The sequence below is a fragment of the Dasypus novemcinctus genome, chromosome X, assembly GCF_030445035.2.
Source record: "Dasypus novemcinctus isolate mDasNov1 chromosome X, mDasNov1.1.hap2, whole genome shotgun sequence".
Lineage (NCBI taxonomy): Eukaryota > Metazoa > Chordata > Mammalia > Cingulata > Dasypodidae > Dasypus > Dasypus novemcinctus.
In genome coordinates, this window is record NC_080704.1 from 175,077,628 (window position 1) to 175,105,614 (window position 27,987).

Sequence of the window (27,987 nt, forward strand, 5' to 3'; positions counted from 1 at the left end):
GTCTGTGAGAGTGGCTCGGCAGGCTTCCGTGGGAGTTTGAGGAGCAGTGGCTGGATTTGATGCTCGCCAAGGCAGGAAGAGGGTACAATCTTATTGGAGCTGCCCACCCGCCCAGGGGCAGGGCAGAGAGTGCAGGGGTGTTGGGAGGGGGCTTCCTGTCACGGAAGAGGGCAGGGCTGCTTCCCGGGGATCAGCTATGCACCCCACAGCGGTGCCTGACAGGGTGGCAGGGCCCCAGGCAGTGGAAAGTCAAAAGCCCTGCTTCCAGAGGCTTCGGCCCTCATGCACACCAAAGCAGAATACCAGAAACCCGCATTTTCATAACTTCCAAAGCACAAGCGCTGTCGAGGTCAGCCTTCCTGCGTCTTTCCTCAGAAAACAGCAGCCCTTTCTCCTGCAGATTTCCCAGGCTGAGAAGCCTCTGCAGAGGGAGGTGTGAAGTTTCAACACAACTAAGATTGAGAGTTATGCAGTTGTTAGACCGAACTGGACTTCTTGTGACCAGAACACCTATGAAACGAAGACTTCACCCTGAGAAGCAAAGTAAGAGAATGTGTGTGAAGGAGCAATGAGAGAAAGAAAAATAGGTACTCTCTGTTGCTTCCTTCAGAATCCACCACCATTTATTTATGTATTTTTAGTATCATTATTTTCACTTCACCCCGAGATGGCTCCCTCATCTGTTTGCTTGTTTTCTCTCATTGTCTGCTCGTTGTTGTTTTCTTGCTTGTTGTCTGCTCATTTTTTTTCTTTAGGAGACACTAGGAACTGAACTCGGGACCTCCCATGTGGGTGGCGGGCACTCAACTGCTTGAGCCTCATCCACTCCTACACGTTTGTTTCTGTCCATTGTCTGCTCGGTGTTTTCTGCTTCTTGTCTGCTCATTGTCTTCTTTAGGAAGCACCAGGAGCTGAACCCGGGACTCCCATTTTGGTGGCGGGAGCTCAGTTGCTCGAACCACATCCGCTCCCTCCTGAAACCACGACCGTTTTTGATGGATAGGTTTCACGCATCTACACAAATATTAGTGATCTGGTTTTTTTCCCCTCCTGCAATCCAAAGACAAGCCTGCATTTTTGCTTGCTCATCCAGCAGCATCTGACAGGCCGAGCGCATCCAGGGTCTGGGCTGTCCTGCACAATCAGGGTGGAAATGCAGAGGATTATGGGTGAGGAGACTGGCCACAGGGCAGAGCGGGACTTAGTGCTGAGGTGTGGAGCCAGATCTAATGCCCATTGCTTGGCGGTGAGAAATCGGGGCGCAGTTTGACTCCAGCACAGACGGGGGATGGAGAGGGGCTGCCAGGCAGGCGGGTTGATTGACTGGAATTGGGTACAGCAGGATCACCCTTGGGGAGAATCCCAGGGCAACCCGAGCTTCCCAAGGCCAGCCCTTCCGAGCTGCCGGAGGGAAAGGCTTCCACCTGCGCAGCCTGCAACCTCAGCTGCTGGGAGCCCCCTGCAGCCCGCCCCTTTCTCCTGGGTCCAGTCCCCGGGGTCTCCGCCCTCTTTCACTGACCTGCTGGGACGGCCCCTCACCGCCTCCAGGGCTCCCTTCCTGCCTTGCTCCCTGCGTGGGGCGGGCGAGTCCTCCCCGCGCAGCAAACTGGCCCCTTCATTCCCTTGCTCAAAACTCACCCGGGTAAAGCGCAAGCCTGTGGGCCTGGCTTGGTTTGCTGACCCTCCCCGTCCCATCCCTGCATCCAGTCTCCTGCTACCCCTCCATCCTGCTCTTCTGCCCTCCAGCCAGAGTGGACGAGCTTCCCCGCCCTGGGTTTCCACCCGCCCTGCTTCCTCCTCCCTCCCTGTCTAGACCCAGGCCGCCCCTGCCCACCCTGCAGCCTCCGCCTCCCCTGATCCCCTCACCGGAGGCCCCGCCGCCCCCTGGGTCTGGGCTGGGAGCGCCCTCTGTCTTGTCCCCCACAGGGAGCCCGTGTGCCAGGCTCTCAGCACAGGGCTGGGTGGGTGGGGCGGATGAGGGGCAGCCTGCACCGAGCGTGGCCCTGGCCTGGTCTCCGCCTGGGACCCCGAAACCCCAGGACTCTTAGCTGCTCCCGCCTCGGGAGGGGCCTCCTCTCCTCCCTCCTTCAGCACAGGTGGCCCCCAAGGATTGCCACCCTCCTGCCCTGCCGGGCTCCTGCTCCCCACCTCCTCCATTCTTCTTGAGCTCACAGGTCCCCAGAATCAAGTTCGATGCCCCCGACACCCTCTTGCCCATCACATAAGAATCTGCCCAAGGGAGTGGGTGTAGTTCACGTGGTTGAGCACCTGCCTCCCATGAACGAGGCCCCAGGTTCGATCCTCAGTACCTCCTAAAAACAAACAAACAATAAAACTAACTTTCACTGTGAAGACGATGTTGCTCAGTGGTTGTGCACCTGCTTCCCATGTAGGAGGTCCTGGGTTCGATTCCCGGTACCTCCCATGGAGAAAAAAATCCAACTTAGTCCTCAAACCTAGGTCCCTTGGACACCAAAACTTCAGCCTGGAACCACTATTTTATAAACCTCCCATGAAAGACGTATATACAAATCTCTAAGACGTGTGGCCAGGTTCAGCTCCGTGTTTGAAAATGTGGGTAACAGCGGGAATTCTGCCGCATGAGGGAGCCGCATCTTACTGCTTCCCCCACCTGGCAGGTCTACTTAACTACTCTTAAGGTTATTTGCTTAGACCTGTGATTTCTGACGTTTAATTTCCCACCAAAGTCCTCTTTCTTCTCTCACTTTGGAACACCAGTTTTAAAAAGATTTTCTCTCTGAAATATTTTATCTTTACTGGTAATGCTGAAATTGATCTCGTTTTGTTGTTGGTCATGCACAACAGCAGTAAAATCACTGATAAATTTGTTACTTATTCTGGGTGGCTTTCTTTTGGTGGATATGAGATTTCTCTTACGGTTTTTGAAATATTTTTAAAAAGTCATGGAAGAATACATAAACAACTAGTTACAATGTACTAGCTACAGAAAGTACAAACTACAGAAGGGAAAACAGAGTGGGGTAGGGGCTTTTGCTGGGGAAGGGAGAGAAACGTAATTTCCACAGGATGCCCTTTCGTTCCTTAGAATTTTGGATTATGTGAGTGTATTATCTACTCAAAAAGGATAAAAGCAGCCTGAGGGAACTTCATTATTGCTTTCACTAGGGTCTAGAGAGGGGAAGAGGTGAGAGTAGAAAACACATTTGAACATTTTTGGTCTTTATTTTTTGAACGTTACATTAAAAAAATATGAGGTCCCCATATACCCCCCACCCCCCTTACCCCACTCCTCCCCCCATAACAACAACTTCCCCCATCATCATGAGACATTCACTGCACTTGATGATACATGAGCTGCACCTCATGGTCAATGGTCCACATCATAGCCCACACTCTCCCACAGTCCACCCAGTGGGCCATGGGAAGACATAGAGTGTCTGATAACTGTCCCTGCAGCACCTTCCAGGACAACTCCAACCCCAGAAAATGCCCCCACATCACATCTATTCCTCCCACTCCCCAATCCCAGCAGGCACCACGGCCACTTTCTCCACACCAATGCCACATTTTCTTTGATTGCTAATCACAATAGTTCATGAATAGAATATCAGTAAGTCCACTCTAATCCATTCTCTATTCCTCCATCCTGTGGGCCTTAGAAGGTTTGTGTCCACTCCACATCTATATCAAGTGGGGGCTTAGATTCCATCTGGATGCTGGATGCAATTCAGTTGTAGGCATTCTAGGCTCCCTGGTGTGGTGGTTGACCTTCTTCACCTCCATGTTAACTGAGAGGGGTAAGTAATAAACCACAGTTTAGGAGCTGGAGTCTGTTGAGGCTCAGGACCTGACTATCACAGTCTAGAGGTTCAGGTCCCCTGGGTATACCTTAAACCCCAGCACCAACTACAGTTCCAGTAAAAGTAACAGGAGAAACTTGTGGACAAAGATTGACACCAATTAGGAAGCCTTTCCCTGGTGAAGTAATTCTTCTCCTCGCCAGTGGAGGGCAGCGCACGCTCAAGCATGGCATAGACTCTAACCCCTGCAGCAGGCTCGCACCCCCCCCCCCACCTCTTACTCCAAAAAATCAGGAGCCTGGATGTGTGAGCATGTGGGGGGGGGGGGGCGGAGGTGGTGGTGGTGGGTGAAGGTTTGTAATTACTGAGATGGAGTTAATACTCACAGAAGGCATGAAAAGAAATGATTAGCAAGCCACCTTGCTTTTCTTTATTCCTGTGGCCCTTCCAGGAATGTATCACGTGGCCATGCCCACAGCATTTTCTCCTTCTGGGCGATTTGTAAAATTAGTGGGTGGGGCCCCAGCCCTTCTACATTCTAAGTCAGGGTGCAAGAGCTGACCTTGACAGAAGCATAATCAGAGGGTGAGGCTGGATTTGTATGCGTGTTGTTTGTGCACGTGTGGGCTGTGGGCTGTGCGCACGGTTGTGCGAGCTGTACAGTGCGTGCACGCGGGTGCGCATGCACGGCGGGAGGTGGGACGCGGGTCTGCTTTGCTGGAGGAGGGTTCTAGAGCCTGGGTTCTTCACCAGGGGTCTGTGGGCTTGAATTGAAATTCAAAAAACATGATTCCTGTGGGACGTGTTGGTGCGTGTGTGATAGCTTTATTAAATAACACAGAACATAGGAGTCCGTGGCTTTTACCTGACTGGCAAAGGGGCCCGTGGAACGGAAAAGGATAAGAAGCCCTGCTCTAGTCCTTTTCCCAGCAGGAACTGACAGTGGCAGATACACATTTCCTGCCATTTCAAACCCCCAGCACCCTATGTTCTTCAAGGCGTCCCTTCGCAAGGCCTGGTCAGCAAACCCCACCCAGGAGGCCACCCTAAGGGGACCGGGTGGGAACTCTCCTCCTGGAAAGACAGGACCCTTTCAAACCCGGGGCTTCCCCAGGGCCTGCCCTGTCGCCTGCCCGCTGCTTCCCTTCCTTTCCCTTCTTGCCGGAGGGCACCGTCTGAACCCCAGACCTGCCCACAAGGCTCACCTGCTGGCAGCTCTCGGGAGAGCCAACTACTCTCAGGGTAAGTTTGTTTCTGCTGTGTGAGGCAGGGTGGAGAGGCGATGGGGGGCTGGCACCCTAAGTGCACCTGGCGAGCCATGTGACTCACCCCTCTGGGCCCCAGTTTCCTCCTCTGCAGCGTGGGGGAAATAATAGTACATAGCCAATGGGGCGTGTTCAGGACTAGAGCGCTGAGCAGACAGGAAGGCTCCACCCCGGGAGTTGTTTCTAGAGCGCCGGTCATCTAGTGCAGGATTAGCCACTGCGGGCCTCAATAAAGACCCGTGGAACAGTAAACGCACGAGCCTGGCCCAGGTCAGGGGTTCACAACACAGGCCATCGTGGGTCCCTGAGGTGTCGGGTGTCATTGCATGGGAACGCATGGGGCTTGCAGGGATGCGCCGGCAAAGCAGCGTCTCAGCCCGAGCCAGGGGAGCAGATCCCACCCATGGCTGCTCTTCCCCTCACCGAGGCTGGGAAGAACCTGGCAGGACCTATTCCAGGCTCGTATTAAAGATGCCATGGCAATCCCATGTGAGCTGGGCAGGCGGAGGTAACCCGCCAGGTGGGATACCTGTGCATGACCTTCCTCGTTCCCGCCGGTCGTGCCCAAACCTCAAATGACAGGTCAGGGGCAGTCCTCCTCTGGGAAGGGGCTGTTTAATGGCCCTCAGTCTGTGCATCAGCCATGGCAGGGATTACGCACCATTGTCATCCTAGCCGCAAATTAAGTGATTGAATGCCAAGCGCTTCTGCACCAAGTGCCATTTCATCCTCCCAGGAGCTCTAAAAGGTGAGTACCATTATTGTCTTCATTTTAAGGACAGGAAACAGGCTTAGAGAATCCAGGGACTTATCCAAGGTCGTGCAGCTGAAAATGGAAGAGTTTGGATTCGAAGCCAAGACTTCCTACCGCACACAAAGACCATTTCCTCTTCCCGAGAAAACTCTGGATCTTCCCAGAGTGTGTCCACATGTTGAAAGCATCATCATGTAGAGAAATGAACATTTTCTGAGCTTTCTATATGCCAGCACCACACCCTCAGAAAGCTCTAGGAAAAATCCTGTCTCCTTCCCTCGCCACTTGTGGGAACATAGGCAAACTCCCTTACTTTTCTGAGCCTCAGTTTCCCCATTTATAAAAGGGGATAAAGATCCCTACATCTTAGTATCACTGCACAGAATGATGTCATGGGACGTTTGGACCAAAACCTGCAGAGCTGAGTTCTAATCCCTAATCCTCTTTGACTAGGATAGTTGGAGTTCAAACATGGCCCTAAGTGTCCAGTAATCTCTACCCACACCCTTTGCAATGAGGCATTGAAGAGTGTCTTATCAAGAGGTGGAATCTGCTTCCCCATCCCTTGAATCTAGGCTGGCCGTCTGACTTGCCGTAGAACGTGGCAGACGTGCTGCTCTGCCCAGTGCAAGCCTAGTTTCTCAAGGCGTCTTGCATGCTTCTGCTCTCCCTCCTGGAACCCTGAGCACCTGCCATGATGAGAAGCCTGAGCTAACTGTTGGAGGCTGAGAGGAACATGGAGCAGAGACGAACCATCCTGAGAGAGAGGCCAGCCAAGAACAGCAGACCCACCTACCCCACCAGGAACAGCCTACAGATACACAAGTGAATCTAGGCGAGACTGGAAGAACCGTTTTGCTGATATGTGCTTGCTGTTTCATGGCACTGGGCTGGGGGTTAATTTGTTAGGCAGCAATAGCTGACTGATAAAGTGATCTTGTGGCAGTCTCTCCCCATCCATATGCCTCACTTCCCGCCTCTATAACATGATAGAATTTGGGCTCCATCAAGTTTGCTGTTCCATTTATGAACCCTTTGAATTTTTGACTCCAGACAGATGTGTCTCTTGCTAATGGGTTGGAAGTTCTGGGTGCAGCCAACTTTATTTTATGTGCCCAATTCACCCATGATTTCTGCTGGTATCTGGATATCTATCCTCCTGGGACGGATGATGCCCTAAACAGTTGACTCACTCCCCTGCCCTGGCAGGTCCTCAGCCTGAATTTGGGCAGCTGCAAGCAGCTATATCTCTACTTGAACGACTGAAGTACCTCTGGGCAAGGCACTTAATTTTTAGAGCGTGAAATAAACTCAGCACAGAACAGGTTGGCAGCAGCTGAAGAGAACTTTTCTGCAGAGACCAGTCATGTAGTTACGGGGTTTTGTTATTAGGTCTTTTATTTCCTGGTTCCAGCACTATGTTGGGGCCCATAAACAGGGACAGATATTGGGGATGGGTTCAGCTGTGCAGCCAAGGAAGGCGACGTGGAGATTGGCTGAAAATTCTTTCTTGCTGAGATACAAGAACATAGGCAATAACTGCCCGGGAAAGAGGGTGAGGAAGACCTCCCTGAGCATGTTTCCTCTTCTTTAAGACACGGCTTGAAATTTCTCCTTCATACGCTGTCCTCCGTCATTTCATTGGTGATTTTGATGCAAGCTTTGTTCCCTGAGAACTGGGTTCAAATTCTGACTTGGCCACTTCTTCGCTGTGTCTCTATCTTTGGGCAATTGACTTGATCTTTCTTGGCCTCAGTTTCTTTTTCTGCTAAAAGGGTTGTCATGGGGATATCACATGTGATTCTTGGTAACAGTTACACTAGTTAATAGTGCCTGGCACTATTACAGTTACAGCTACACTAGGTAATAGTGCCTAGCACACAGCAAGCACTCAGTCAGACATGGATTTTTATGATTCACCAATGAGATAATGCATGCCAAGTATTTAGCACAATATCCTACAAATGGGGTGAAAATAATATTAGCTAAGGTTAGCATTTGCCTGTTTTATGCCAGAAACCTTACTAGGAAATTTCTAGGTTATTTCATTCATTTATACTCTCACCATATCTCTCTTCTATATTCAACAGGTATTTTCTGGAGCACTTACCGTGTACTAGGCACTGCGAAAGAGGTGGCCAAAATACCGCAGGGTGAGACAGAGCTAGTGAGCTGCAGGGCAGGAGTTAAAGGCAGCTCTTTTTAACTCTAGAAGAGTTTGTGCTTTCCTCTATCACATCAAGTTTGGGGCCCCTGTGCATGCTCCTGCAACCAGGCTGTTTTTCTGGTCTTAGTGACTTGCTGTGTGATGATGGGCAGGTCACTCCACCTCTCTGGGCCCCTCCCAACATTTTGTTCTGTGATGTCTTTACCAGTAAGTCCTTATTTACCTTGTTCTCCTTTTCTTTATTTTGAGAAACTCATGTGCACACCCTCACCCACAGAGAGGGAGGGGAAGAAGAATTGAGGAAATCCGGTTTAGCATTTATTTATTTTTTTTTTATTTTTTTTAGCAGTGGTTTTTATTTTTTTTATTTTTATTTTTTTTTAAATTTTTTAATTTTTTATTGACTTTGTAATAATATTACATTAAAAATATATATGTGAGGTCCCATTCAACCCCATTCCCCCACCCCCCCTCTCCCCCCCCAACAACACTCGTTCCCATCATCATGACACATCCATTGGATTTGGTAAGTACATCTTTGGGCACCTCTGCACCTCATATACATTGGTTCACATCATAGCCCATACTCTCCTCCATTCCATCCAGTGGGCCCTGTGAGGATTTACAATGTCCGGTGATTGCCTCTGAAGTACCATCCAGGGCAGCTCCATGTCCCAAAGACGCCTCCCCGGTTTAGCATTTAAAAGGACCATATTCACCTATGCTTTTAGGGTGAGGAAGGTTCCGGATGAATCTGGAAGGCATGTAATGGGACAGTCACTCGGGCAGTGAAGGTTGAGTCAGGGGGCTCCTGAGATTTCTAGATGGCGACCTGACCCGCGCCCCTCCCAGCATCAAGAATGCAAGACAGAATTCGTACTTCGTGCCACATCTCTGGACACCCATTCCATGCCTCACCGTCACCGCTCTCATCACTTGAGTCCTTTCCTGGAATGCCCTTCCCCAGTGCAGGAAGGCCAGCTGCCACCTATCCTCAAGATGCTGCTGGAATGCCATCCTCTCTGGGGCATTTCCACAACTGCTGGAGATAAAGCCTGTGCCTTCTGCCCCACCATCCCCCAGCCACAGCACTTTGCCAGCATCCCACCAGGCTGTCTGTCTATAGCTCTACTTCGCTCCCTGAACTTTGAGTTTCTGGACGCCCAGGAAAGTCCTTGCCTCATTGCTGAGTCATAGAGCGGGCCCCCCGAAAAGCTGTTCAAGCCAATGAAATTGGGGCCTGTGGGGTACACTCACATCCAGGCTCTGCCTGCCCTGTGCTAGCTGTGTGACCCGAGGCAGCCGCTTAACCTCTCTGTGCAGTCACTTCCAAATTCATAAAGACGTGATGATGATAATACCTGCCTGATGCAGGGAATCCTGATCATCACAATCTCCATTCATGAAGTGCCAACCATGTGGCAGCAGATGCCATGTGACGTGCTCTGCATATATTGTACTACTTTGGGTAATTACCCCTCTGTAATTATCTTGACTCACATTAGCTCTAATTCATGTAATTATTATCTCTAGATAATAAGGTTCACGTTCATTATTACTTTGGATGTAAAGTCCACAGATCAGGGCCCAGCACATAGTAGGTCCCTAATAAATGGTGACTAATTTCCACTGTTATTCAGATGCCCACATTATCCAACAGACCTGCCCAGTGGGCGAGGCACTGGGAAAAGTCCCCACTAGACGGGCACACCTAGCATCTCTCATGTCCTCCCCAGTCAGCAAACACTGGCCCAGCACTTAGTAGGGGCCACCTACTCAGCAGTATAAATTCCTGTCCCCTTGCTGATGTGATAAATAACAATGACAAACACTTAGGTAATGCAGAGGGGCCCTGAGGATGGAATTATTTTTACTTTCAAATCCAAATTGGTTGACTGAAACTGTCAGTGGATACCAAGCAAGATACATTACACTCAGCAGCTCTTGGGCATCACGTAGTACTGGCTGCTGAGATGCTATTTTCACTCCCACTGGGCGAGGGAGGAAGTACCAGGCCCAGATGCCATTCTGCCACGCGTGTGCCTGAGTTTGCTGGAGAGAGCCTGAGGCTGGTGGCCGAAGCCTCAGCTCCCTTCTGCAAAGCTTTAATCCCTGTTAAAGCTCAACACCCTGGGAAGTAGAGGTGGCTCAAGCAATTAGGATCCTTCTACCATATGGGAGGTCCAGGGTTCGATGCCCGGGGCCTCCTGGTGAAGGTGAGCTGGCCCGTGTGGAGAGCTGATGAAACAAAAAGAGACACAGAGGAGAGATGGCGGGGGATAGAGCAAGAGGTGGCACAAGAGAACGAGCACCTCTCTCCCACTCTGGAAGATCCCAGGATGGGTAATCGAGGCTGCCTAATGAGAAGACAAGCAGGCACAGGAGAATACACAGCAAATGGACACGGAGAGCAGATGATGGAGGAAGGGGGGGATAAATAAATATATCTTAAAAACAAAAAAAAAGCTTTATCCCCTTTTCTTTCTTCCCACAATGGGCAAGCCCATGCTCTCTAAAGTGGCCATCCTGTCCTGCATCTCCGAGACCCAAATACACTTCCAAATGCTTTGGGAGGATCCCAGGTGCTGGAGACACAAGTCCCAGGTCTGATGCTTCCTAACAATGTGATCAGTAGCTCCTCTTTTACCTCTCACAACCCCAATGCACTCATCTGTAAATGAAGGTAAGGAAGGAACCGACTGCATGTGCTTATGCAAGCTCATTTATGTCAGGGGGTCAGAGGAGGCGTACTACGTGAGCTGAGACCCAAAGGAAGCAAGGGCATGGCTAGCTATGCAGGATTTGGAGCAGACTATTCAAGGGAGAGGAGAGACAGCCAGTGCAAAGGCCCTGAGGTGTGTCCGTGGAACAGCAAGGAGGCCTGTGTGCCAAGTGGAGAGAGTGGAAAGAAGTGACGGAGATGGATGGAAGCCAGATCATACAAGCGCTGCAGATTTTTGTAAGGATTTGGTTTTGATGCTGAATAAAATGGGGAGCTTTTGTAGAATTTGTAGTAGAGGAGGATGCAATCTGACATTTAAGTCAATGAAATCTGCTTTTTAGTCTTTCGGAGATTTTAGCAGCGTGGTACAACTTGAACAGAAAGATAGTGAAATTTCAAGGTTATGGAAGCAATATATTTGGCCCCTTTTATTCACTCTTCAGGATGGACAGAAATTTCCAAAAGGTACCAAGTGTGAGTTTGGTTTCCAGTTAACACTGGAAAAATACTTGATGAAACTCATTTAGTGGCACCACTTAGGACCAAGCACAACACAATAAATACAGAATTGTTTCATCTTTTAGAAAGGTTGCTGTAAGTTGAGCACATTGTTATTAAAGAAAGAGGATCAGAGTCCTCGTTGGAAATCCTACAACCTGCAAGTGGAAGGACTGACTTAGGTTTTCATGAGATGAATCAGGGTGCTGGGTTAAAACCAGCTCAAGGGGGCGAAGGCGTGAGCAGGGAGACCAGGGAGGGGCTTTGGAGTAATCCTGTGGCTTGGACGATGTAGTAATGGTAGAGGGGTTCAAAAGGCTTGGATTCTGAGTCTGTTTTGGGGTTTTTTGGAAATAATAATGGCAGTAGGGGATCGCTTTATTTAATTTATTTTTTAACACTTTATCCTGAAAAGTTTTATTTAGATGAAGCAATGATTAGAAACTGTGCCCTAATGAGATTTTTGCCTTGAGGTACTTTCATCCATAATTTACCCATTAGTCCCTCCTTTAACTTGACCTCTGTCTTGTTGCTGAGTAGAACGGGGCCTTTGTTTTTAAGGATTTTCTTATACTTACGTTTTATATTTGATTTGGAGAGGTATTTCTTTTTGATTCCTGAACAGCCATGAATTTTTAGAATCAACAGGATTTTCTGAAGGTTTGGATAAAGCGGACAAGAGAAAGAGAAGAATCCAGTTGAGAGCGTGCAGGCTGGAGTTGGCTCACAGTGGCTGGAGAGAGTGGATTGTTAAATATCCGGGGATTATGTGCCACCACTGTGTTCATGTTGGTAGCCTGAAATGGGCCATGATGATAGTATTTGTACCATGGAAATTGGCAAAAGCTACAGATCGAGGTGTGTTCCCCCTACCAAGGCCCCCAAGGGGTTTTGCCTGTACAGCTGGAATTATGGATTCCTTCTTAGTGAGGCCGAGAAGATTCTGTGGAACAGAGCATGGGAGAGAAAGTCAAGCAAGTTTTCTCTGAGATTGTGTCCTGGACATAAGCCAAGAGGGGAGAAAGCAGGTGGATGTAAGCTGAATACAGCAGTTGTATGTATTTGTGGATTACTCTGAGGAGTGAATGAATGAATGAATGAATGAATGAATGGAAAGAACCCAGCAAATCCTAATTTTGGGTAAGTGATTCAATGATTGGGTGACATCTGTTAGAATCCTTTTCTTTCCTAGAGACTTAATACTCCAGCTTTGACGCTGCAAAGAAGCCAGGGCGCTCGAACACCGTTAGAATCCAGAATTCTAAGGTTCTGCGATTCTGGAAGTGTAGTAGAAGCCCTGTGTCATCCCGTGTATTCTTAGTACTCACGGTTCCCACATTGGCTCTCGGCTTCCTCCGCAAACTCTGAGATTCTCTGCCTGAGGGCTTTTCCTGGCCAGGCCTGCTCACCCAGCACAAAGAACAGTGGACCTGTCATTCCCGTGATGGATGGGGAACAGCGGGTCAATACTGTGAGCTCCCAGGTGCGCTCAACACAGGCTACCAGAGGTCCCCGGTGGGACTGAACCCCAGTTGCCCACAGCAGCCAACAGTTCACTAAGGCATCCTTTCCCAGCCTCACTATTCATGTGGCTATCAGTGTTCTCTAGGATCAACTCCGAAATAAACTACTTGACCTCACATCTTCACCTGCACCTCTGTTTCCAGGGGTACCCAACTGAAGTCAGTGAAGTTAAGCATCTAAATACCAGTTTTCTAGAATATGCAAGTTTTAAGATTCCGGGTTCTATGAATACTACTTAGAGTCCACAGATGTGCTCTTGCTTGGATTTTGCCTTGTGCTGTTCCCCTGAATTGTCATGCACATAACTCTATTTTCTCTATTTCAACTTTTCTGTCACACCAGGAATCAAGGTTCTCTACTTCTGTCCTGCTTTCCACAGAGCCAAGTATATGGCTCAGTACAGAGCAGGTGCTCAGTAAACACCCCCACTTTCTTCAACAGCACAAAGGGGCATGCAGGAGAAAGAAGGTGGCAATGCAGGAAGGCGGAATTCCATTTCCTTTTTTTTGCCTCTTCCCTTACTCTAAAGTGTGGCCCAGGGCAAGTTTAGATGCCCTAACTTATTCATCTGTAAAAGGAGGAGGCTGGAGTTGAAATCTCTGAAATCCTCCCCATCTTTCCCAGTTCTTCCTTTCCTGACTCCCTTGAAACAAAATTTCAGCAACTTCAGGCCTCCAAATCTCTGGGCACATTCGAACTTTCTGGGAGGGCAGGGGGCTGGGCAGCGACCCACTGAGGGTTACCTGTCCTTGTCATTCAGCAACAGCCTCTCAAATTGCAGGTGAAGCCTCTGACCCTCCCGGGCTTCGATTGTCCCCAAGCAGAACTGGCTCCTTTGCAGTTTCCAGGGTAGATGGGGGAGGTCGCAGCCAATGTTGGCGTTGTGCCCTGCTGCACCACAAGGCTCTGGGTCCAGAAGCAAGGTGAGTGGGGAAAAGAGATGGATTGAGAGAGAGAGAGAGAGAGAGAGAGAGGAAGTGAGTGTTTCCTCTTCCCTGATTCCTGCCTCCACTCCTTAGCCAGGGTGAACCGTCAGAAGCCTAGGTAGGTGAAAAGAGGGTGGGAGAGGGAGATGACGGTGGGGACCTATTCTCCTGGGGAGGGTCTCCTATTTGATGGGGCGTCTCATTCGTGGTAGGGAACGACTAGGATTCAAGAACTCTCCGGTGCTGAAGGGCCCTTGATTCTTCATTATGGAAACGGCAGTGAAGAAGGGCATACACAGGCAGCTCACCCAGGAAGAAATAGACATACTTAGTCAGCTCTAAAATGTCAGCCTCACTGGCAATAAAAGAAAGGCAAATCTAAACTGTGCTGTATTTCCAGCTATGTAATTGGTAAGATGAAAAGCAACAATAGAATCCCGAGATGGTGGAGGTGATGGGAAATGCCTGCTCTTGTTCACGGCTAGTTAGCATGCAAACTGCTGTGAACTTTAAGGAGGGCCAGTCAGAGTAAAGACTAGAACATATGTACAAACCCTTTGACCTAGAAATTACGGTCCTGGGTATTTATTCTATGGGAAGATTCAGAGATTCCCACAAAGATTTATGAATGTGGATATTCAGTGCAACATTGTTTCTAAGAGTGAAAAATGAGAAACTTCACAAATGTCCACTCACGGGTGTTTGTTGAAACAAATTACATGCCATTCATAAAGTTATCAAAAATCCATGTTCTCAAGGAATACTTAAGAATATAGGAAAATGTTCGCTATTTTTAGAGGAAAAAAAAGCAAGTTAGAAAGTGCCCTGCCGAACCCTTTTCAATAAGCTACTTGCAAATATCAGCTGAGACCATGAATATAAAAGTGATTTGCTTCTGTCTTTTCCACTTACGTATTTCTTAAAATTAATTTTACAAGAAATATAGGTTATACATTTATCATAAAAATCCAATAAAGAAATATTAAAAAGAGATTTGTGACATGGGAAGAATTATATGCATGCGAGGGGGGTATTCTTAAGCTTATTCTTGAGATATAATCAGTTCTTAGAAACTGTTTCCTGGCCATGGTTTAGGAGAGCTGGTGGGCAGCAGGGACCTCTCCCTAGACTCACTAGTCAAGGAGCAAGGGGTACAGAGCACACTCAGGCAAAGCCCCCACCCAGGCCAGGATTGCAAGCCTGGGAGTCACCCACATTTCTTAGGAGAATCAAAGCAGACTCACATATTTTTTTTTTTTTAAGATTTATTTATTTATTTAATTTCCCCCCTCCCCTGGTTGTCTGTTCTGGGTGTCTATTTGCTGCGTCTTGTTTCTTTGTCCGCTTCTGTTGTCGTCAGCGGCACGGGAAGTGTGGGCGGCGCCATTCCTGGGCAGGCTGCTCTTTCTTTTCACGCTGGGCGGCTCTCCTCACGGGCGCACTCCTTGCGCGTGGGGCTCCCCCACGCGGGGGACACCCTTGCGTGGCACGGCACTCCTTGCGCGCATCAGCGCTGCGCATGGCCAGCTCCACACGGGTCAAGGAGGCCCGGGGTTTGAACCGCGGACCTCCCATATGGTAGACGGACGCCCTAACCACTGGGCCAAAGTCCGTTTCCCCAGACTCACATATTATCTTTCCCAAGTACAGGTCCCTGTCTCCTCCCCCATCTTTGGAGCACTAGAAGGCCAAGCAGCAAGAGTGGAACTGGACATTTGGAACAAGATCACAGAGGCTAAAGAGCTTGAACTCTGCCTTGTGGACAGCATGCCCTCATCCTCCTGGCTCCCTCTCTCTGCTCCTACGGATCACTGCTAAGACGGGGCCTCCCCTCACCATCATCATCGTTATTCCATTCAGTCTTCACGGCACTATCACCGGTTGGGAACAGAACATACCTCTCTTGTGATGGAGTCCTCCATCTAGACTAGGTAGGCTTCACAAGAGCTGGAACGCTGGATTTTGTTTTGTTTTCTTTCTACCACTAGCACCTAGAAGAGTTCTTGGTATGTAGTATGTGATCAGTGCACAGCTGCTGAATAACCGTCTAACATCATTTTTGCATAGCAGGAAAAAGAATCAATTCAGAAGCTTCAGACCACTTGCTCAAGGATACCCAGCTAATAAGTGGAGGCATTGGGATTTGAGCTCAGGCTGCCCTCCTCTAGGACCTGTTACTGTAGCCACTGATCCTCTGACTGTGTCTTATTCATGATGATATTCCTGTGAGCCAGAAAGGGGCATAGAATATAGTAGGTGCTTTATAAATATGTGTTGAATGAAAACATTTTTTTCTTCATCTTTGAACCTGCAGCACCAACACAAAGCTTTGCACCTGGTGGGTGTTCATTCATCATCTATTGTACAACTGCAAGGCTGAGTGGGGCTAGCGGCAGGAGAAAATGGAGGGCAGCCTCCTCTCTGCTGTGGTCAATCACAAAGACACTGCCAAAGGGGCGCTGTGCCTCTTTCAGGACCAGAGACAGAGCACTGGGCTCCTTCTGTCTCTCCTGGTTGCTGCCTGCCTTGAGTGGAGTATTGTCCTCTCAGTCATCTCCAGTAAGCCAGACCTAGGTTCAAACCAGGGCCACTTACCTGCTGTGGCTCTAAGACAAGGCACTTAGGCTCCCTGCACCTCAAGTTTGAGCCCCTAAAATGGTGATAATAATTCCATCCACTTTAAAGACTGGTGAGAAATCAGCACGGTGATGCATGAAGAGGGCTCAGCATAGTGTCCGGCACAGAGTAGATGCTCCAAAACGTAGCCAACACTATTGGAAGAGACAAAGGACAGTGGTCTCTGGCAGAGCGGCCTCGGCAATCTGTCCTCCCCGAGCTGCTGCTCAGCTGCTGCCACTCAGCTTCCCTTCCTTGCCTTATTAAGCCGACTGATCGCTCTGTTTGGCTTCAATTCACCAGCCTTGGCTCCCTATCCATCTTTCTTAGGACAAATTGGGGCTTCATTCCTCTCTGATTTCACACATAGGAAACAATTAACATGAGAGAGGTGTGGTCACCAGCTGTCTTATGATTTGGGTTTCTTTTTTCCCCCTTTATATAAAAAAGAAAAGAAAAACTCTGGAGGAACTGGGAGAACATACTACAACAAAATGAAATCTCAGAATTGATCATCAGCTCTCATTCGCTTCTTGGATTCCACTTGACTATGAACTTCTGCAGGGCAATAATTGGATCTTCTTTTTCCCAGGATTCTCCTTGAACAGACCAATATGGGCAGCCCATACCCTCCCAGTCACCAGCAGGATTTTTGAGAGTCTACTAGGGTTGTGCCCTCTAGATGGCTGGAGATGGTCAAGGTTGTGCCAGCTTAAGCTGACAATGGCAGACCAGTGCTTCTCAAATTAGAATGAGCACATGAATCACCCAAGGGGCAGGAAAAAAATCCAGACTCTGACACAGGTGGCCCAGGGAAAGGCTCAGTCTTATGCATTTCTAACAAGATCTATGGCCCATGAACCACAATTTCAATCATGAGAATGGAAGGGAACACCTCAAAAGAGAGGGCTGTGATGGTGAATTTTCCCTTCTTTTTTTAAAGATGTATTTGTTTATTTATTTATTTATTTATATCTCTCCCCTTCACCTCACCACCCCAGTTGTCTGTTCTCTGTGTCTGTTTGCTGTGTCTTCTTTGTCCGCTTCTGTTTTTGTCAGCGGCACGGGAATCTGCTGTGTTTCTTTTTGTTGCGTCATATTGTGTCAGCTCTCCGTGTGTGCGGCACTATTCCTGGGCAGGCTGCACTTTCTTTCGTGCTGGGTGGCTCTCCTTATGGGGCACACTCCTTGCGCGTGGGGCTCCCCTACCTGGGGGATACCCCAGCGTGGCTCAGCACTCCTTGCGCGCATCAGCACTGCACATGGGCCAGCTCCACACGGGTCAAGGAGGCCCGGGGTTTGAACCACAGACTTCCCATGTGGTAGACGGATGCCCGAACCACTGGGCCAAGTCAGTGTGACTAGGTCATGGTGTCTGTTTGGTCAAACCCTGGCCGAGCTCTTACTGTGGAGGTATTCCATAAATAGGATTACCATCTACAGTCAGCTAAACTTAACTAAAGGAGGTGACCTTCCATTCTGCAGTTGGGCCACATGCAATCAGTTGGAGGCCTTCCCAGCAAGAAATGAAGGTTCCAGGGAGTGAAGAACTCCTGCCACAAGACTTCAACATCAAACCTTACTGCAAATTCCAGCCTGCCAGCTTCCCCTAAAGAATTTGGACTGAAGACTTTAACATCACCTTTCCTGGAATTTCTGGCCAGTTTGGAATTCAGACTTGCCAACCCCCACAACTGTGGGAGCCAATTCCTTATAATCAATCTCTTGACACCCACATGCCCACACATCTTCTACTGGTTCATTTCTCTGGAGAGTCCTGATGAACACAAAAAGTCTGTTTTCACTTCTTTTGGATTCACTCCTGCCACATTAAGGAACTTACTTTCCAACTCTTTCAGGCTTGTTCTCAACCTGTTAGTCCTGCATGCATAGTCAAGAGCTCCTGTGAAACAGCAGATGCTGTCCTAACTGTTCTCCTTGGGTCCACTCTGACCACCCCAATCATCTGTTTGCCACCTAGAAGGCAAACTTAAAATGCAACTCTGACCACGTCACTCCTATGATTAAATCCTTTCGAAAACAGTCGACTCTCATTCTTTGTGCTAGCTGTGTTCTAGAAAGTTGCCACAGACTCTGAACCATTGCTCCCAGGGGAAATACATGGTTAGGTTCCTGCAAGCCTCCATCACAACATTTCTGCTCACTGATGAATACGTGGCTTGTTTCATGTGGGTTTCTGTTTAAAAGAATCTTCTCGAACATATATTGGTGCTTCATGAGCATTGAGCTTACGACCCAAAGCAGTATGTAACTCACGCCAGAATGAAACTCGTCTAATACAAGTATTTTCTCTGTATGTCACATCACAGCTTTCTTGCACTTGGGAATACTAGACAGCACTTCAGCACTATGTAGGGGGAAGATTTTAAACAGCGAAATCATCACCTATAAGCACAAAAATGCAAACACCATGGCATTAAATATGCTGTGAAAATGACATTTGTTTACAGTAAAAGAGCTCAAGACAGAAGGCAGCGCATTGCCTGGTTCCATCTCAGCTGGAAACTCATACATTGTCTAACTCAGCTGTTTTGCTGCTCAGCACGGATCCACGCATGACTCTGAGTAGTGGTGTGGGGATTAGAAATAAACTTTAGTGAGAAGGTGAATTCATCATACAGATGATGGGATAAGGATGGACTGTATTTCCTGCCTGGTCCACATATTTCCTAGAAACCCTGAGCAATAGTGTTGCTAACCCCTAGCCCAGCCTCATATCCTGCAGTATTCTCTGCCCTTCTGGACAGGGGGATCCTGTTTCACGCCCTCCAGCTCATCAAGTTCCTTTCCAGGTCTGCATCTTAGCATCAGCTGGTTTCTCTGCCTGCAACAGTCCTCTTTCTACCTTCAGTACAATTTCCCCCTCCTCAGCGTCCAGATCTCAGATTAAGAGTCTTCTTCCCTGACCCCTCTCTTACCACTGCTCTCCCAGGTCAGGTCCCCTGTCCATTTCATCCCTGCCCTGCTTCCTCTTTCTCCACCGTAACGCCTCTCACAACCACAATGGATGTATCTCTTCTCTCCCATTTACTCTGTCACTCTAACTGTTGATTTCCTTCCTGATCCTTTAGTTCATTACTTTCTTGTTGCCTCATTTCTTTACTTGTTTCTGCACTGTACCTTGCACTAGACTAGAAACTCCATGAAGCGGGGACTGGTGCAGGGTCCCCGCAGTAGTGGCAGCACCAGGCACAGTGCCCTGCACTCACGGAGGATGCTCAGTGGATGAGTGTCGAATGATCACTCAATAGGAAAAGCTCTCCATGGCATAAGAAGCACACATGTCGGCTTAGATTACGTCTGTCCTTTCAGTTTCAGATTGATCTGTAGCCCCAGGAAGCCGAATTCTCATTCCTACTGGGAGTGAGCGGGGCTAGGAGGCTGCCTTCAACAGTTCCTATCTTTTGACTTAGGCCAAGTGTCATCACCTCCATGAGCCCCAGTTTCCTCCCATGTCAAACAGGGAGAGTGGTTGCCTCTATATAGGATTTCTGTGAGGATTAATTGCCTCCTATAGGCATGGCCCTCAGGACATCATGACCAAGCTCAAAATATGGCAGCAGTCACCCCAAAATCACAAGCAACAAAATAAAAAATAAACTGGGCTTCATCAAAACGAAAAACTGCTATGCACAAAAAGGTAACTATAAAGAAAGTGAAAAAACAACCCATGGAGGGCGGGAAAATATTTGCAGATTATGTATATATAAAAGGTCCAGTATCTAGAATATATAAAGAACCGCTACAAATCAACAGCAAAATGGCAAGCAACCCAATTTAAAAAAGGACAAAGGACTTGGGTAGACAGTTCTCCAAAGAAGATATACAAATGGTCGATAAGCTCATGAAAAGATATTCAGAATCCTTGGCCTGTTAGGGATATGTAAATCAAAGCCACAACGAGAAAACACCTCACACCACCAGGATGACTGTAATAATAACTATTAAAGGAAAATAACAAGTGCCGGTGAGGATGTGTAGAAACTGGAAATCTTGTACATTCTGGTGGGACTATAAAATAGATGCACCGTGGAAAACAGTTTGGCAGTAGCTCAAAATGTTAAACATAAGAGTTTATCATATGGCCCAGCAAATTCCACTCATGGGCATATTCTCAAAAGAATTGAAAACAGGTGTTCAAACACAAGTTGCCCATGAAGGTTCACAGCAGCATTATTGACAATAGACAAAAGTTAGAATTGATCCAAATATGCATCAACTGAGGAATAAAAAAACAAAATGAGGTATATCTACACTACAGAACAGTACTCAGCCATAAAGAATGAAATACTGATACGTGCTACAATGCGTTTGAGCACTGAAAACACTTTGCCAAATGAAAGGAGCCGGACACTGAAGGCCACGTATTGTGCGATTCCATTCATAGGAAACATCCAAAACAGGCAAATCCATAGAGACCGAAAGGAGATTATCGGTTGTCAGGGGCGGGGGTGAGGGGAACAGGGAATGTCTCTCTGGGATGAAGGAAATGTTCAGAAAAGTGAAAGTGGCGACTGTCACGCACTATTGTGAATGTACTAGAGGTCGCTAATGCTAAATATTTTTTTGAGCTTACTGGCTTTATTTTATGTTTGTTTTCTTTTTTTTCTTCTTCTTCTTCTTTATTTTCTTTTAAATGTTACATTCAAAAAATATGAGGTCCCCATATACCCCCCACCCCACACACGCCACCCCTCTAATTTTATGTTAAATGTATTTTACCACGATAAAAAAAATAAAAGAAACAGCAGCAGACATCTGAATTTGGAGCACCCCCTTCCCTGGCTGGTCAGCCATTCCCTAGGTTCAGTCCCGATGCCCCTGGGGACAGGTCTCTCCCCTCTGGTTGGCCGGCCTGAGGCTGGCACACAACTGAGCAGGTGGGCTCCTGGGTGATCCAGGGGGACTTGGAGGTGTAGAGGCATATCAGCGTCCTGGCGCCCTGCAGCTTGTAGCTCAGGTGGCAGGGGAAGTGGGCCACCCCGCCAGAGTGCAGGTCCATCATTGTGACATCCCCAAAGTCGGGCTGGTGGGGAAAGTGTCAGCTCAGCATGAAGGCTGCAGGGAAATGCAGAGGCAGACACAGTCACTGTGCGGAAGGGTTGATGGAGAATGTGAACCCCCTCCTGGGAGCCCATTTGTGCTGAAGAGAAATGATGAGGATGCTGGGGACCCTGGAGTCACCAGAGGAGGGTCCTTCTTTGACTGCTGTTGATCACGTGGTGCGGAGAGTGCCAGGCTTGCCCTCCCCCTGGGCTGAAAACTCCCCAAACTGCCTAACCATGGATGGAGGTTTGGGGTGCAGAAGAGTTTCCGATACCTCATCTCAGTCTCTCTCCACGTGAACAGAGAAAGAGCCTCCTTAGAGCAGTGCCTGGCACGTAGTCAGCCCACACTAGAAGAAAGAGTACTCGGGGTTCTGCTCGGGGTCTCAGCTTTCATATGGAGAGCGGTACCCACCCTAGCTCCTGCACCATACAATACCTGTATACTCTCCCCCAACACAGACCACCTACATTCCCAGTATTAACTCATCACTGATTGTGCCTCAACAAGCTAATTTTTAATTAACAAAGACAACAAGGGAGCCTCACTATTGAGAAAGTTGTAATGAAATAGACAGTCCCATCCACAGTTGACAACCTGTTTCAGAAACATCTAGGGAAGAGCTACCCGTGGTTTCCAGGGATCTGGTCAATTCAATGGAAATGTGGATTGTCTCTTCAATACCCAGACATGGGGCTAACAATTTCACTTTCTAAATTTTGGCAGAAGAGGAACTCCTAGTAAAGCACAGGAGGGCTAGAGGCCCTAGAACTGCTCAGTAGGTAAGTAATGTATGCCTGAGAGTGAGGAAGGAGTAGATAAGAAAGCGTGAGAAAGAAGGAAGATTTGAGAATGGAGGGTGGGAAGGAAGCGAGGAAAGGAAGAAATAAAGGAAGCAAGAAAAGAGAGAGAGAAAGAGAAGGAAGAGGGGCAAGAAGAGAAAAGAGGGGTGAACAGAGAGCAAAAGAGGCTTATTTTCATTAACTCTACTAAATTGATGTTTCCTTCAATCATGAATGGAAGTAACAAACCACAATATATGGATCTAACCCGAGTCTTTGCCACCCAAATAAATTGCAGGTATTTTCATACCACAATGGATTTCTTGATGTGTTTTATGTTTCTCAGTACTTTGAAACTGCAGTCATTATCAGAACCATCACTAGATCTTCTTATTGAATGTATTAATAAAGGAGCACATGGATTACTAAGTCATAGATTGAAATAATATTTTGACAACTGCAATTCAATATAAGCAGTTTCCTTTTTAAATTGTATATATTTTATTTTATGCTTTTAAAAACATTATTCTGAGGCACGGTTCACAGAGGGATCCTTGGACAAAAAGTCGGAGACCTCCTGCCTCCAGAGGGAAACTGAGGCAAACGCCGGCATCGTATCAGCCTTGGCCAGAGCCTACCCTGCTAGTGCAGCTGGAAGCTCCTAGGGCCATCATGCTGGGAGGTCGGGAAGTAGAAGGTGGGGCTGTGGATCACCTGCCCCTCCACCAGGAGCGTCTGATTGGCCCAGACGGTCACCATGCGGCCGCCCACCCCACGTTGGGGAGCAGCTCTCCCTCCGACAGTTTCACATTCTTCACCTGGGGACAAGTGACTCTCCTCTGTGAAAGCTTCCCTGGTGGCCAGAATTTGCTGTTGCCTCCAATGAGATTCTACAGTGTCCCCTATAAATATCAACTAGAGTTCTTAACACACAGCATTCTAATGTCCTTGAGGCGTGTCTGCCTCAACCATGAGACCGGAACTCCTGTACGACAGGCACCGCATGATTTCTGCTCATCACAATACCCCCTCAATGTGCACAGCTGTGCTTGGCACATAGTAGGTGTCTGATAAATGGCTCCATATAGGACTAGACACAGAGTGGGTCTCTTCATGGTATGAAAGAAAGGGTCCTTCAGGCAAGCCACAACTCTTCTCTAGGTTATTTTAGTTCCACTAACGTTTAGGAAGCATCTACTCTGTGCCCCCCACTGGGCTCAGCTCTGGGGCTGCAAAGACCACCAGCTCTGCTCCTGAGGGGCATCCCTTTTATCCTTCCTGTACGAGTCAGGTACTTTTTCCTAAAGTACAGTTCAGATCGGGTCTTGCAACCGACCCAGCTCAAAAAGTTCCAAAGGCTTTTTGTTTTTAATAGTTCATTTTTTAAAAAAACAAATCAATTGCATTGATAAAGCATACGATTCCCAAAGGCTTTTTATTGTCCATAAGAAAAGGAAACCAGGCAGCGCTGTAACCTTGGCCTAGAGGGTCTGCCTCCACCCAGCACCAGCCTCCTTTTTTTGGCTTCAGTGCCCTTCCCCTGGGGAACAGTAAACTGAACAGCTCATCACTCCCCAGGCAGGCCTCTCTGGTCCACTTTCAAAAGGACTTCCACAGAGAGGGCAGTTGGCTAACAGCTGGCACCAGAAGGGTTGCACAGTGAGGAGACCTGCTGACCTGCCAGCAGCTCTCTCTCTGCTGGGCTCTGGCTGACGCCTCTATATTCAGGGCTGCATTTACTCCTCCCTGAAACTCAGTAAAGCACCATCATTATTATCCCTAGTTTACTGATGGGGAAACTGAGGCTCAGAGCAGTCCCTTGCTCAACATCTGCACACTCCACTGGCAGTGCTGGGCCTTAACCCCTGGATGGCTGATCCCAGAACCCAAGCTCCTACGCACGCCCTGCTTTGCCATTCTCAGCTCACAGGCCACCCGCAAGAAGCAAGTGGCTCAGGCGGGGCTCCCGGGAGTGTGTGTGCACGGAAAGGGCCACGCACGTGTGTGATTGAGAAGCGGGGCATCGGGGGATGGTCACGACGATTCGTCAGCACGGCGCCTCCACGTGCCTCCAGCTCTTGCAGCTGGGCACTCGACAGAGAGAAACAAACTGAGATTGGTTAGGAGGGAATCACCGAGGCTGACTCGGACAAACGTCCAGAGGCCTCCTGCTGGGTGGGGCTGCCAGGGCAGGGCAGCTGCTGCGGTGACCTGGAGCTCCACCAGGTAGCCGGTGTAGACGGTCACGATGTACGTGCACTCCAGGAAGTTGTTCAGGGGCAGGGGTGGGTAGTCTCTGGAGTCGATGTACGCCTCGAGGTCAGAGAGGCTCACACTGCACAGAGATGGAGGAAAGACTTTAATTAGGGCCAGCGTATCTATGACTTCTCAGATGGCCATTGCGGGGGCAGGGGGGCAGCCTCTGGAGGAACCTTTGTTCTCCTGTCCTTCACCCCACTCTCCCATTGTTGCTGATTCTCTTTTGGCTCCAACATCCACATGACAATAAAAATAACAACGTGAACATGCCATGATCACTTAGAGTACCTGTTGCAGGGCACGTGCTAACCAGTCCATAGGGGAGACCCCATTTCATGGTCTTAGGTGCCAAGATTTCAACCCCATTTTAGAGACAAGAAAACTAAAACTTGCATACTCAATATATACCTCATAAAGTTGTAAAATCAGAATATACGGAGGGCATTATGCTTTGTATACTCTTTATCTTCAGGGTGAACGTTATTTTTAAGCTGTAACTTACATCATGTAAAACTTGGTTAAGTAAATTAGTAGGTAATTGACATTTCAGTAGAATCAAGAGAAATATAAATGAGGAAAAAAACTTGGCAATATTTGTTTTTGATAATAGGAAATAATGCAATAATGAATCCAAATGGAACATAAGGCCAGTGTTTAAAGTTCCTAACATCTAAACAAACACACAAATCATACAAAAATTATTTCTGAATGTAATATAAAAAAAGCCAAAAAAATAGAAAAAATTATTTTGGTACCCAATTGTGCAGAATATAATTTGGTGTAGGGAAACGGACTTTGGCCCAGTGGTTAGGGCGTCCGTCTACCACATGGGAGGTCCGCGGTTCAAGCCCCGGGCCTCCTTGACCCGTGTGGAGCTGGCCCATGCGCAGTGCTGATGCGCGCAAGGAGTGCCGCGCCACGCAGGGTGTCCCCCGCGTAGGGGAGCCCCACGCGCAAGGAGTGCACCCATAAGGAGAGCCGCCCAGCGCGAAGGAGGGAGCAGCCTGCCCAGGAATGGCGCCGCTCACACTTCCCGTGCCGCTGCCGACAACAGAAGCGGACAAAGAAACAAGAAACAAGACGCAGCAAAAAGACACAGAAAACAGACAACCGGGGGAGGGGAAATAAATAAATAAAAAATAAATTAATTAATTAATTAAAAAAAAAATTTGGTGTAAATAAGGTGGACAGATTTCCAATACGGATTGATAGCCAGTCAACAGCCTTTGAAAACATGTATAGCCAACTAGCAATTTCCTAAGACAATGTGTGTTTGCAGTGAAAGATTCCTACTAAAAATCAACTGTATTTAAATGTGTCTTACTCAAGTAGGATGTTCATGATACTAGCAATCTTTTAAAAGTGAATACAAAACAGCTATTACAACATTACTATAAATAAAAATTACAGAAGAAAAACCAGCAAAAATCTAAAGCTCAGAGTGGGGCAGTGCCTGGGCCGGACTCACACAGCAAGCAGATAGCAGAGCCAGGGTTCCAATCCAGAGCTCTCCCTTTTCAATGACTGGCCACATTGTGTTTGTCCTAAAGTGGATGTATGGTTGAGGCTTCCCTGTTCGAAAATGGAAGAGAGGATGGAAGGCGGAAGAAGAGACCCCTCAAGTGCATTTTATAATCAAGTCTGGGGAAGTGGAGGGGAGGATGATCTGAACGCAGGCTGAAGAGGCCGGTGTCCTCTAGATGTGTGGATTCTGAAAGGGTCTGAACCCGGCTGGCTTTCACTGTGTGACCTCGGGCAGGTCGAGGCACGTCTCTGGGTCTCAGCTGCCTTTAAAATGGGGAGAGCAATGGAGAGCTTGCAGGGTCAAGCCCTGGGCAGGTTCTCAATTGGACGTGACTGGCCTGGGGGTGCGGGGTCCCCGGAGCTCCCTGTCCCGTGCCCTGCGCACACGAATCCCACCCCCCCGGGCCTGCTCCGTGGTGATGACGGTGGACGTCGTGGTCTCCTGGCTCTCCTCGGAGGCTGACCCCGTCAGCTCCTTCTCCCCTCCCTTGTCCGGCCCGGCCTTGTCTGGGAAAGCCTCGGGGGCCTCCTGGGATGCGGAGGGGTCCGGGGGGCCGGGCCCCTGGGGGGGTGGTGTGAGGGCTACGAAGGGCTACGCTGGGAAGAGGGCGATCTGCAGGGGCGCGGGCATCGTGGGCCCCGCACCTTCCTTCGCTTCGGCGGGCAACTCTCCTCCCAGGGGCAGGAGGGGCGGGTCCCCCTGGGGGAGGCCCGGGGAGGAAGGGACCAGAGGGCATCTTGCCCTCTGGAGGTCAGCCGCCAAGGTCGCCCGGGGCCTCAGCTGCCTCCAGGCCGCCTTCACCTGCTGCGGAGAAGGCGGCCCTGCTTGGGGGTTGGCGTCAGCGGGAGCGGCGTGCGCGGGGGGCAGGGAGCGCGGCGGGCGGGATGCGCGGGGGGCGGCGTGCGCGGGGGGCGGCGTGCGCTGGGGGGACCCCGCGCCTCCAGGGGCAGTGCCGACCAGGCGAGAGCGCCTGTAGGGACCTAGGGGGCGCCCCCGCCAGCTGCACCTCGAGGAGGCTGTCCCATCTGGCGGGCACAGTTCAGCGGCGTTGGGGTCACTCTCTTCCCCGCGCTCTGGGCTCCGGCTCCTGCTCCTTGGTGCGCTAGAGGACTGAGGGTACGCGGCCAAGGAGCCGGCGTCTCCATCGGGGCGACCATCTGGGGAAGAGAAGTAAAGGCCAGTGAGCTGGGCCTGGGGGGTGGGGGTGGGGGCTTATATCTTCTGCCTTCTAGCTGTCAGACAAGGAGGGTGGGCCTCCTGGGGGGTCCCAAGGCTTGCCAGGAAGCTGGCACAGTCTGACAGATTGGAGGTGCTGCTTCAAAAATCCCCTTCTTCCCTTTTGATTCCTTCCTTTCTTCCCTTTTACCTCTTTCCCTCTTCCCCCTTCTTTTCCTGTCTTTTTCCTTCCCTCCCTCTCTTCCTTTCCCTGACTTAGGAGACTTGGCATTGACTCTGCAAGGTGAGCTAGGGGCCAGGCTCTGGCAGGTTCTGTGCACGCTGCTAACTCACTGCTCTTTAGTTTTGTCTTTAAAGTCAAGTCATAGAAGAATTTCAAGTGAGCCTTGACCAGAGCCGCTGTCTGGCAGAATTGTGCCTGCAATGGGCTTTGTTTACTTATTGAAGAACCAGTCGCGCCAACCACCTGCAAGCTGGCAGGCGGATTTGCCTCTCTGAGCCTCAGTTCCTTCAACTGTAAAATGGGACTGTTATTTGCCTTCAGGTTGTCATTCGAGGTGTGTCATGTCTCACCTGTAGTGAGGACTTAGTACATGCCAGCCTTCGTCTTTACACTCATCATTGTACCCAGAACCGTTGGGTGGGAAGTTGGTGGGGCCAGGAAGCTGATGAGGTGATCTCCAGGTGGAGAAGAGTTACATCGTGGAGACAAAGGCCCTCGAATTGATAGCTCCCCTTGTCGATTTTTCTGCAGAGACACACTCACTCAGTCCCAGTTTCTGAGTTTTTCAGTACCGTCCTTTAAATTTATTTCAGCAGCCACTGGCAAAGCTTATTTACTTTCATGGATTTGGTGGCAGTGGCTTCATCTATACATACCGCAGCAGTTTGCAAGTAGCATCTACGAATGTTCCTGTTGTGTAA

The 27,987-nt window shown here is 49.0% G+C and overlaps 1 pseudogene; it reads right to left on the bottom strand.

The window, feature by feature from the left end:
* LOC131277142 (seizure 6-like protein) overlaps positions 1–27,987 on the bottom strand; it is a 92,843-nt pseudogene that overhangs the window by 48,907 nt on the left and 15,949 nt on the right.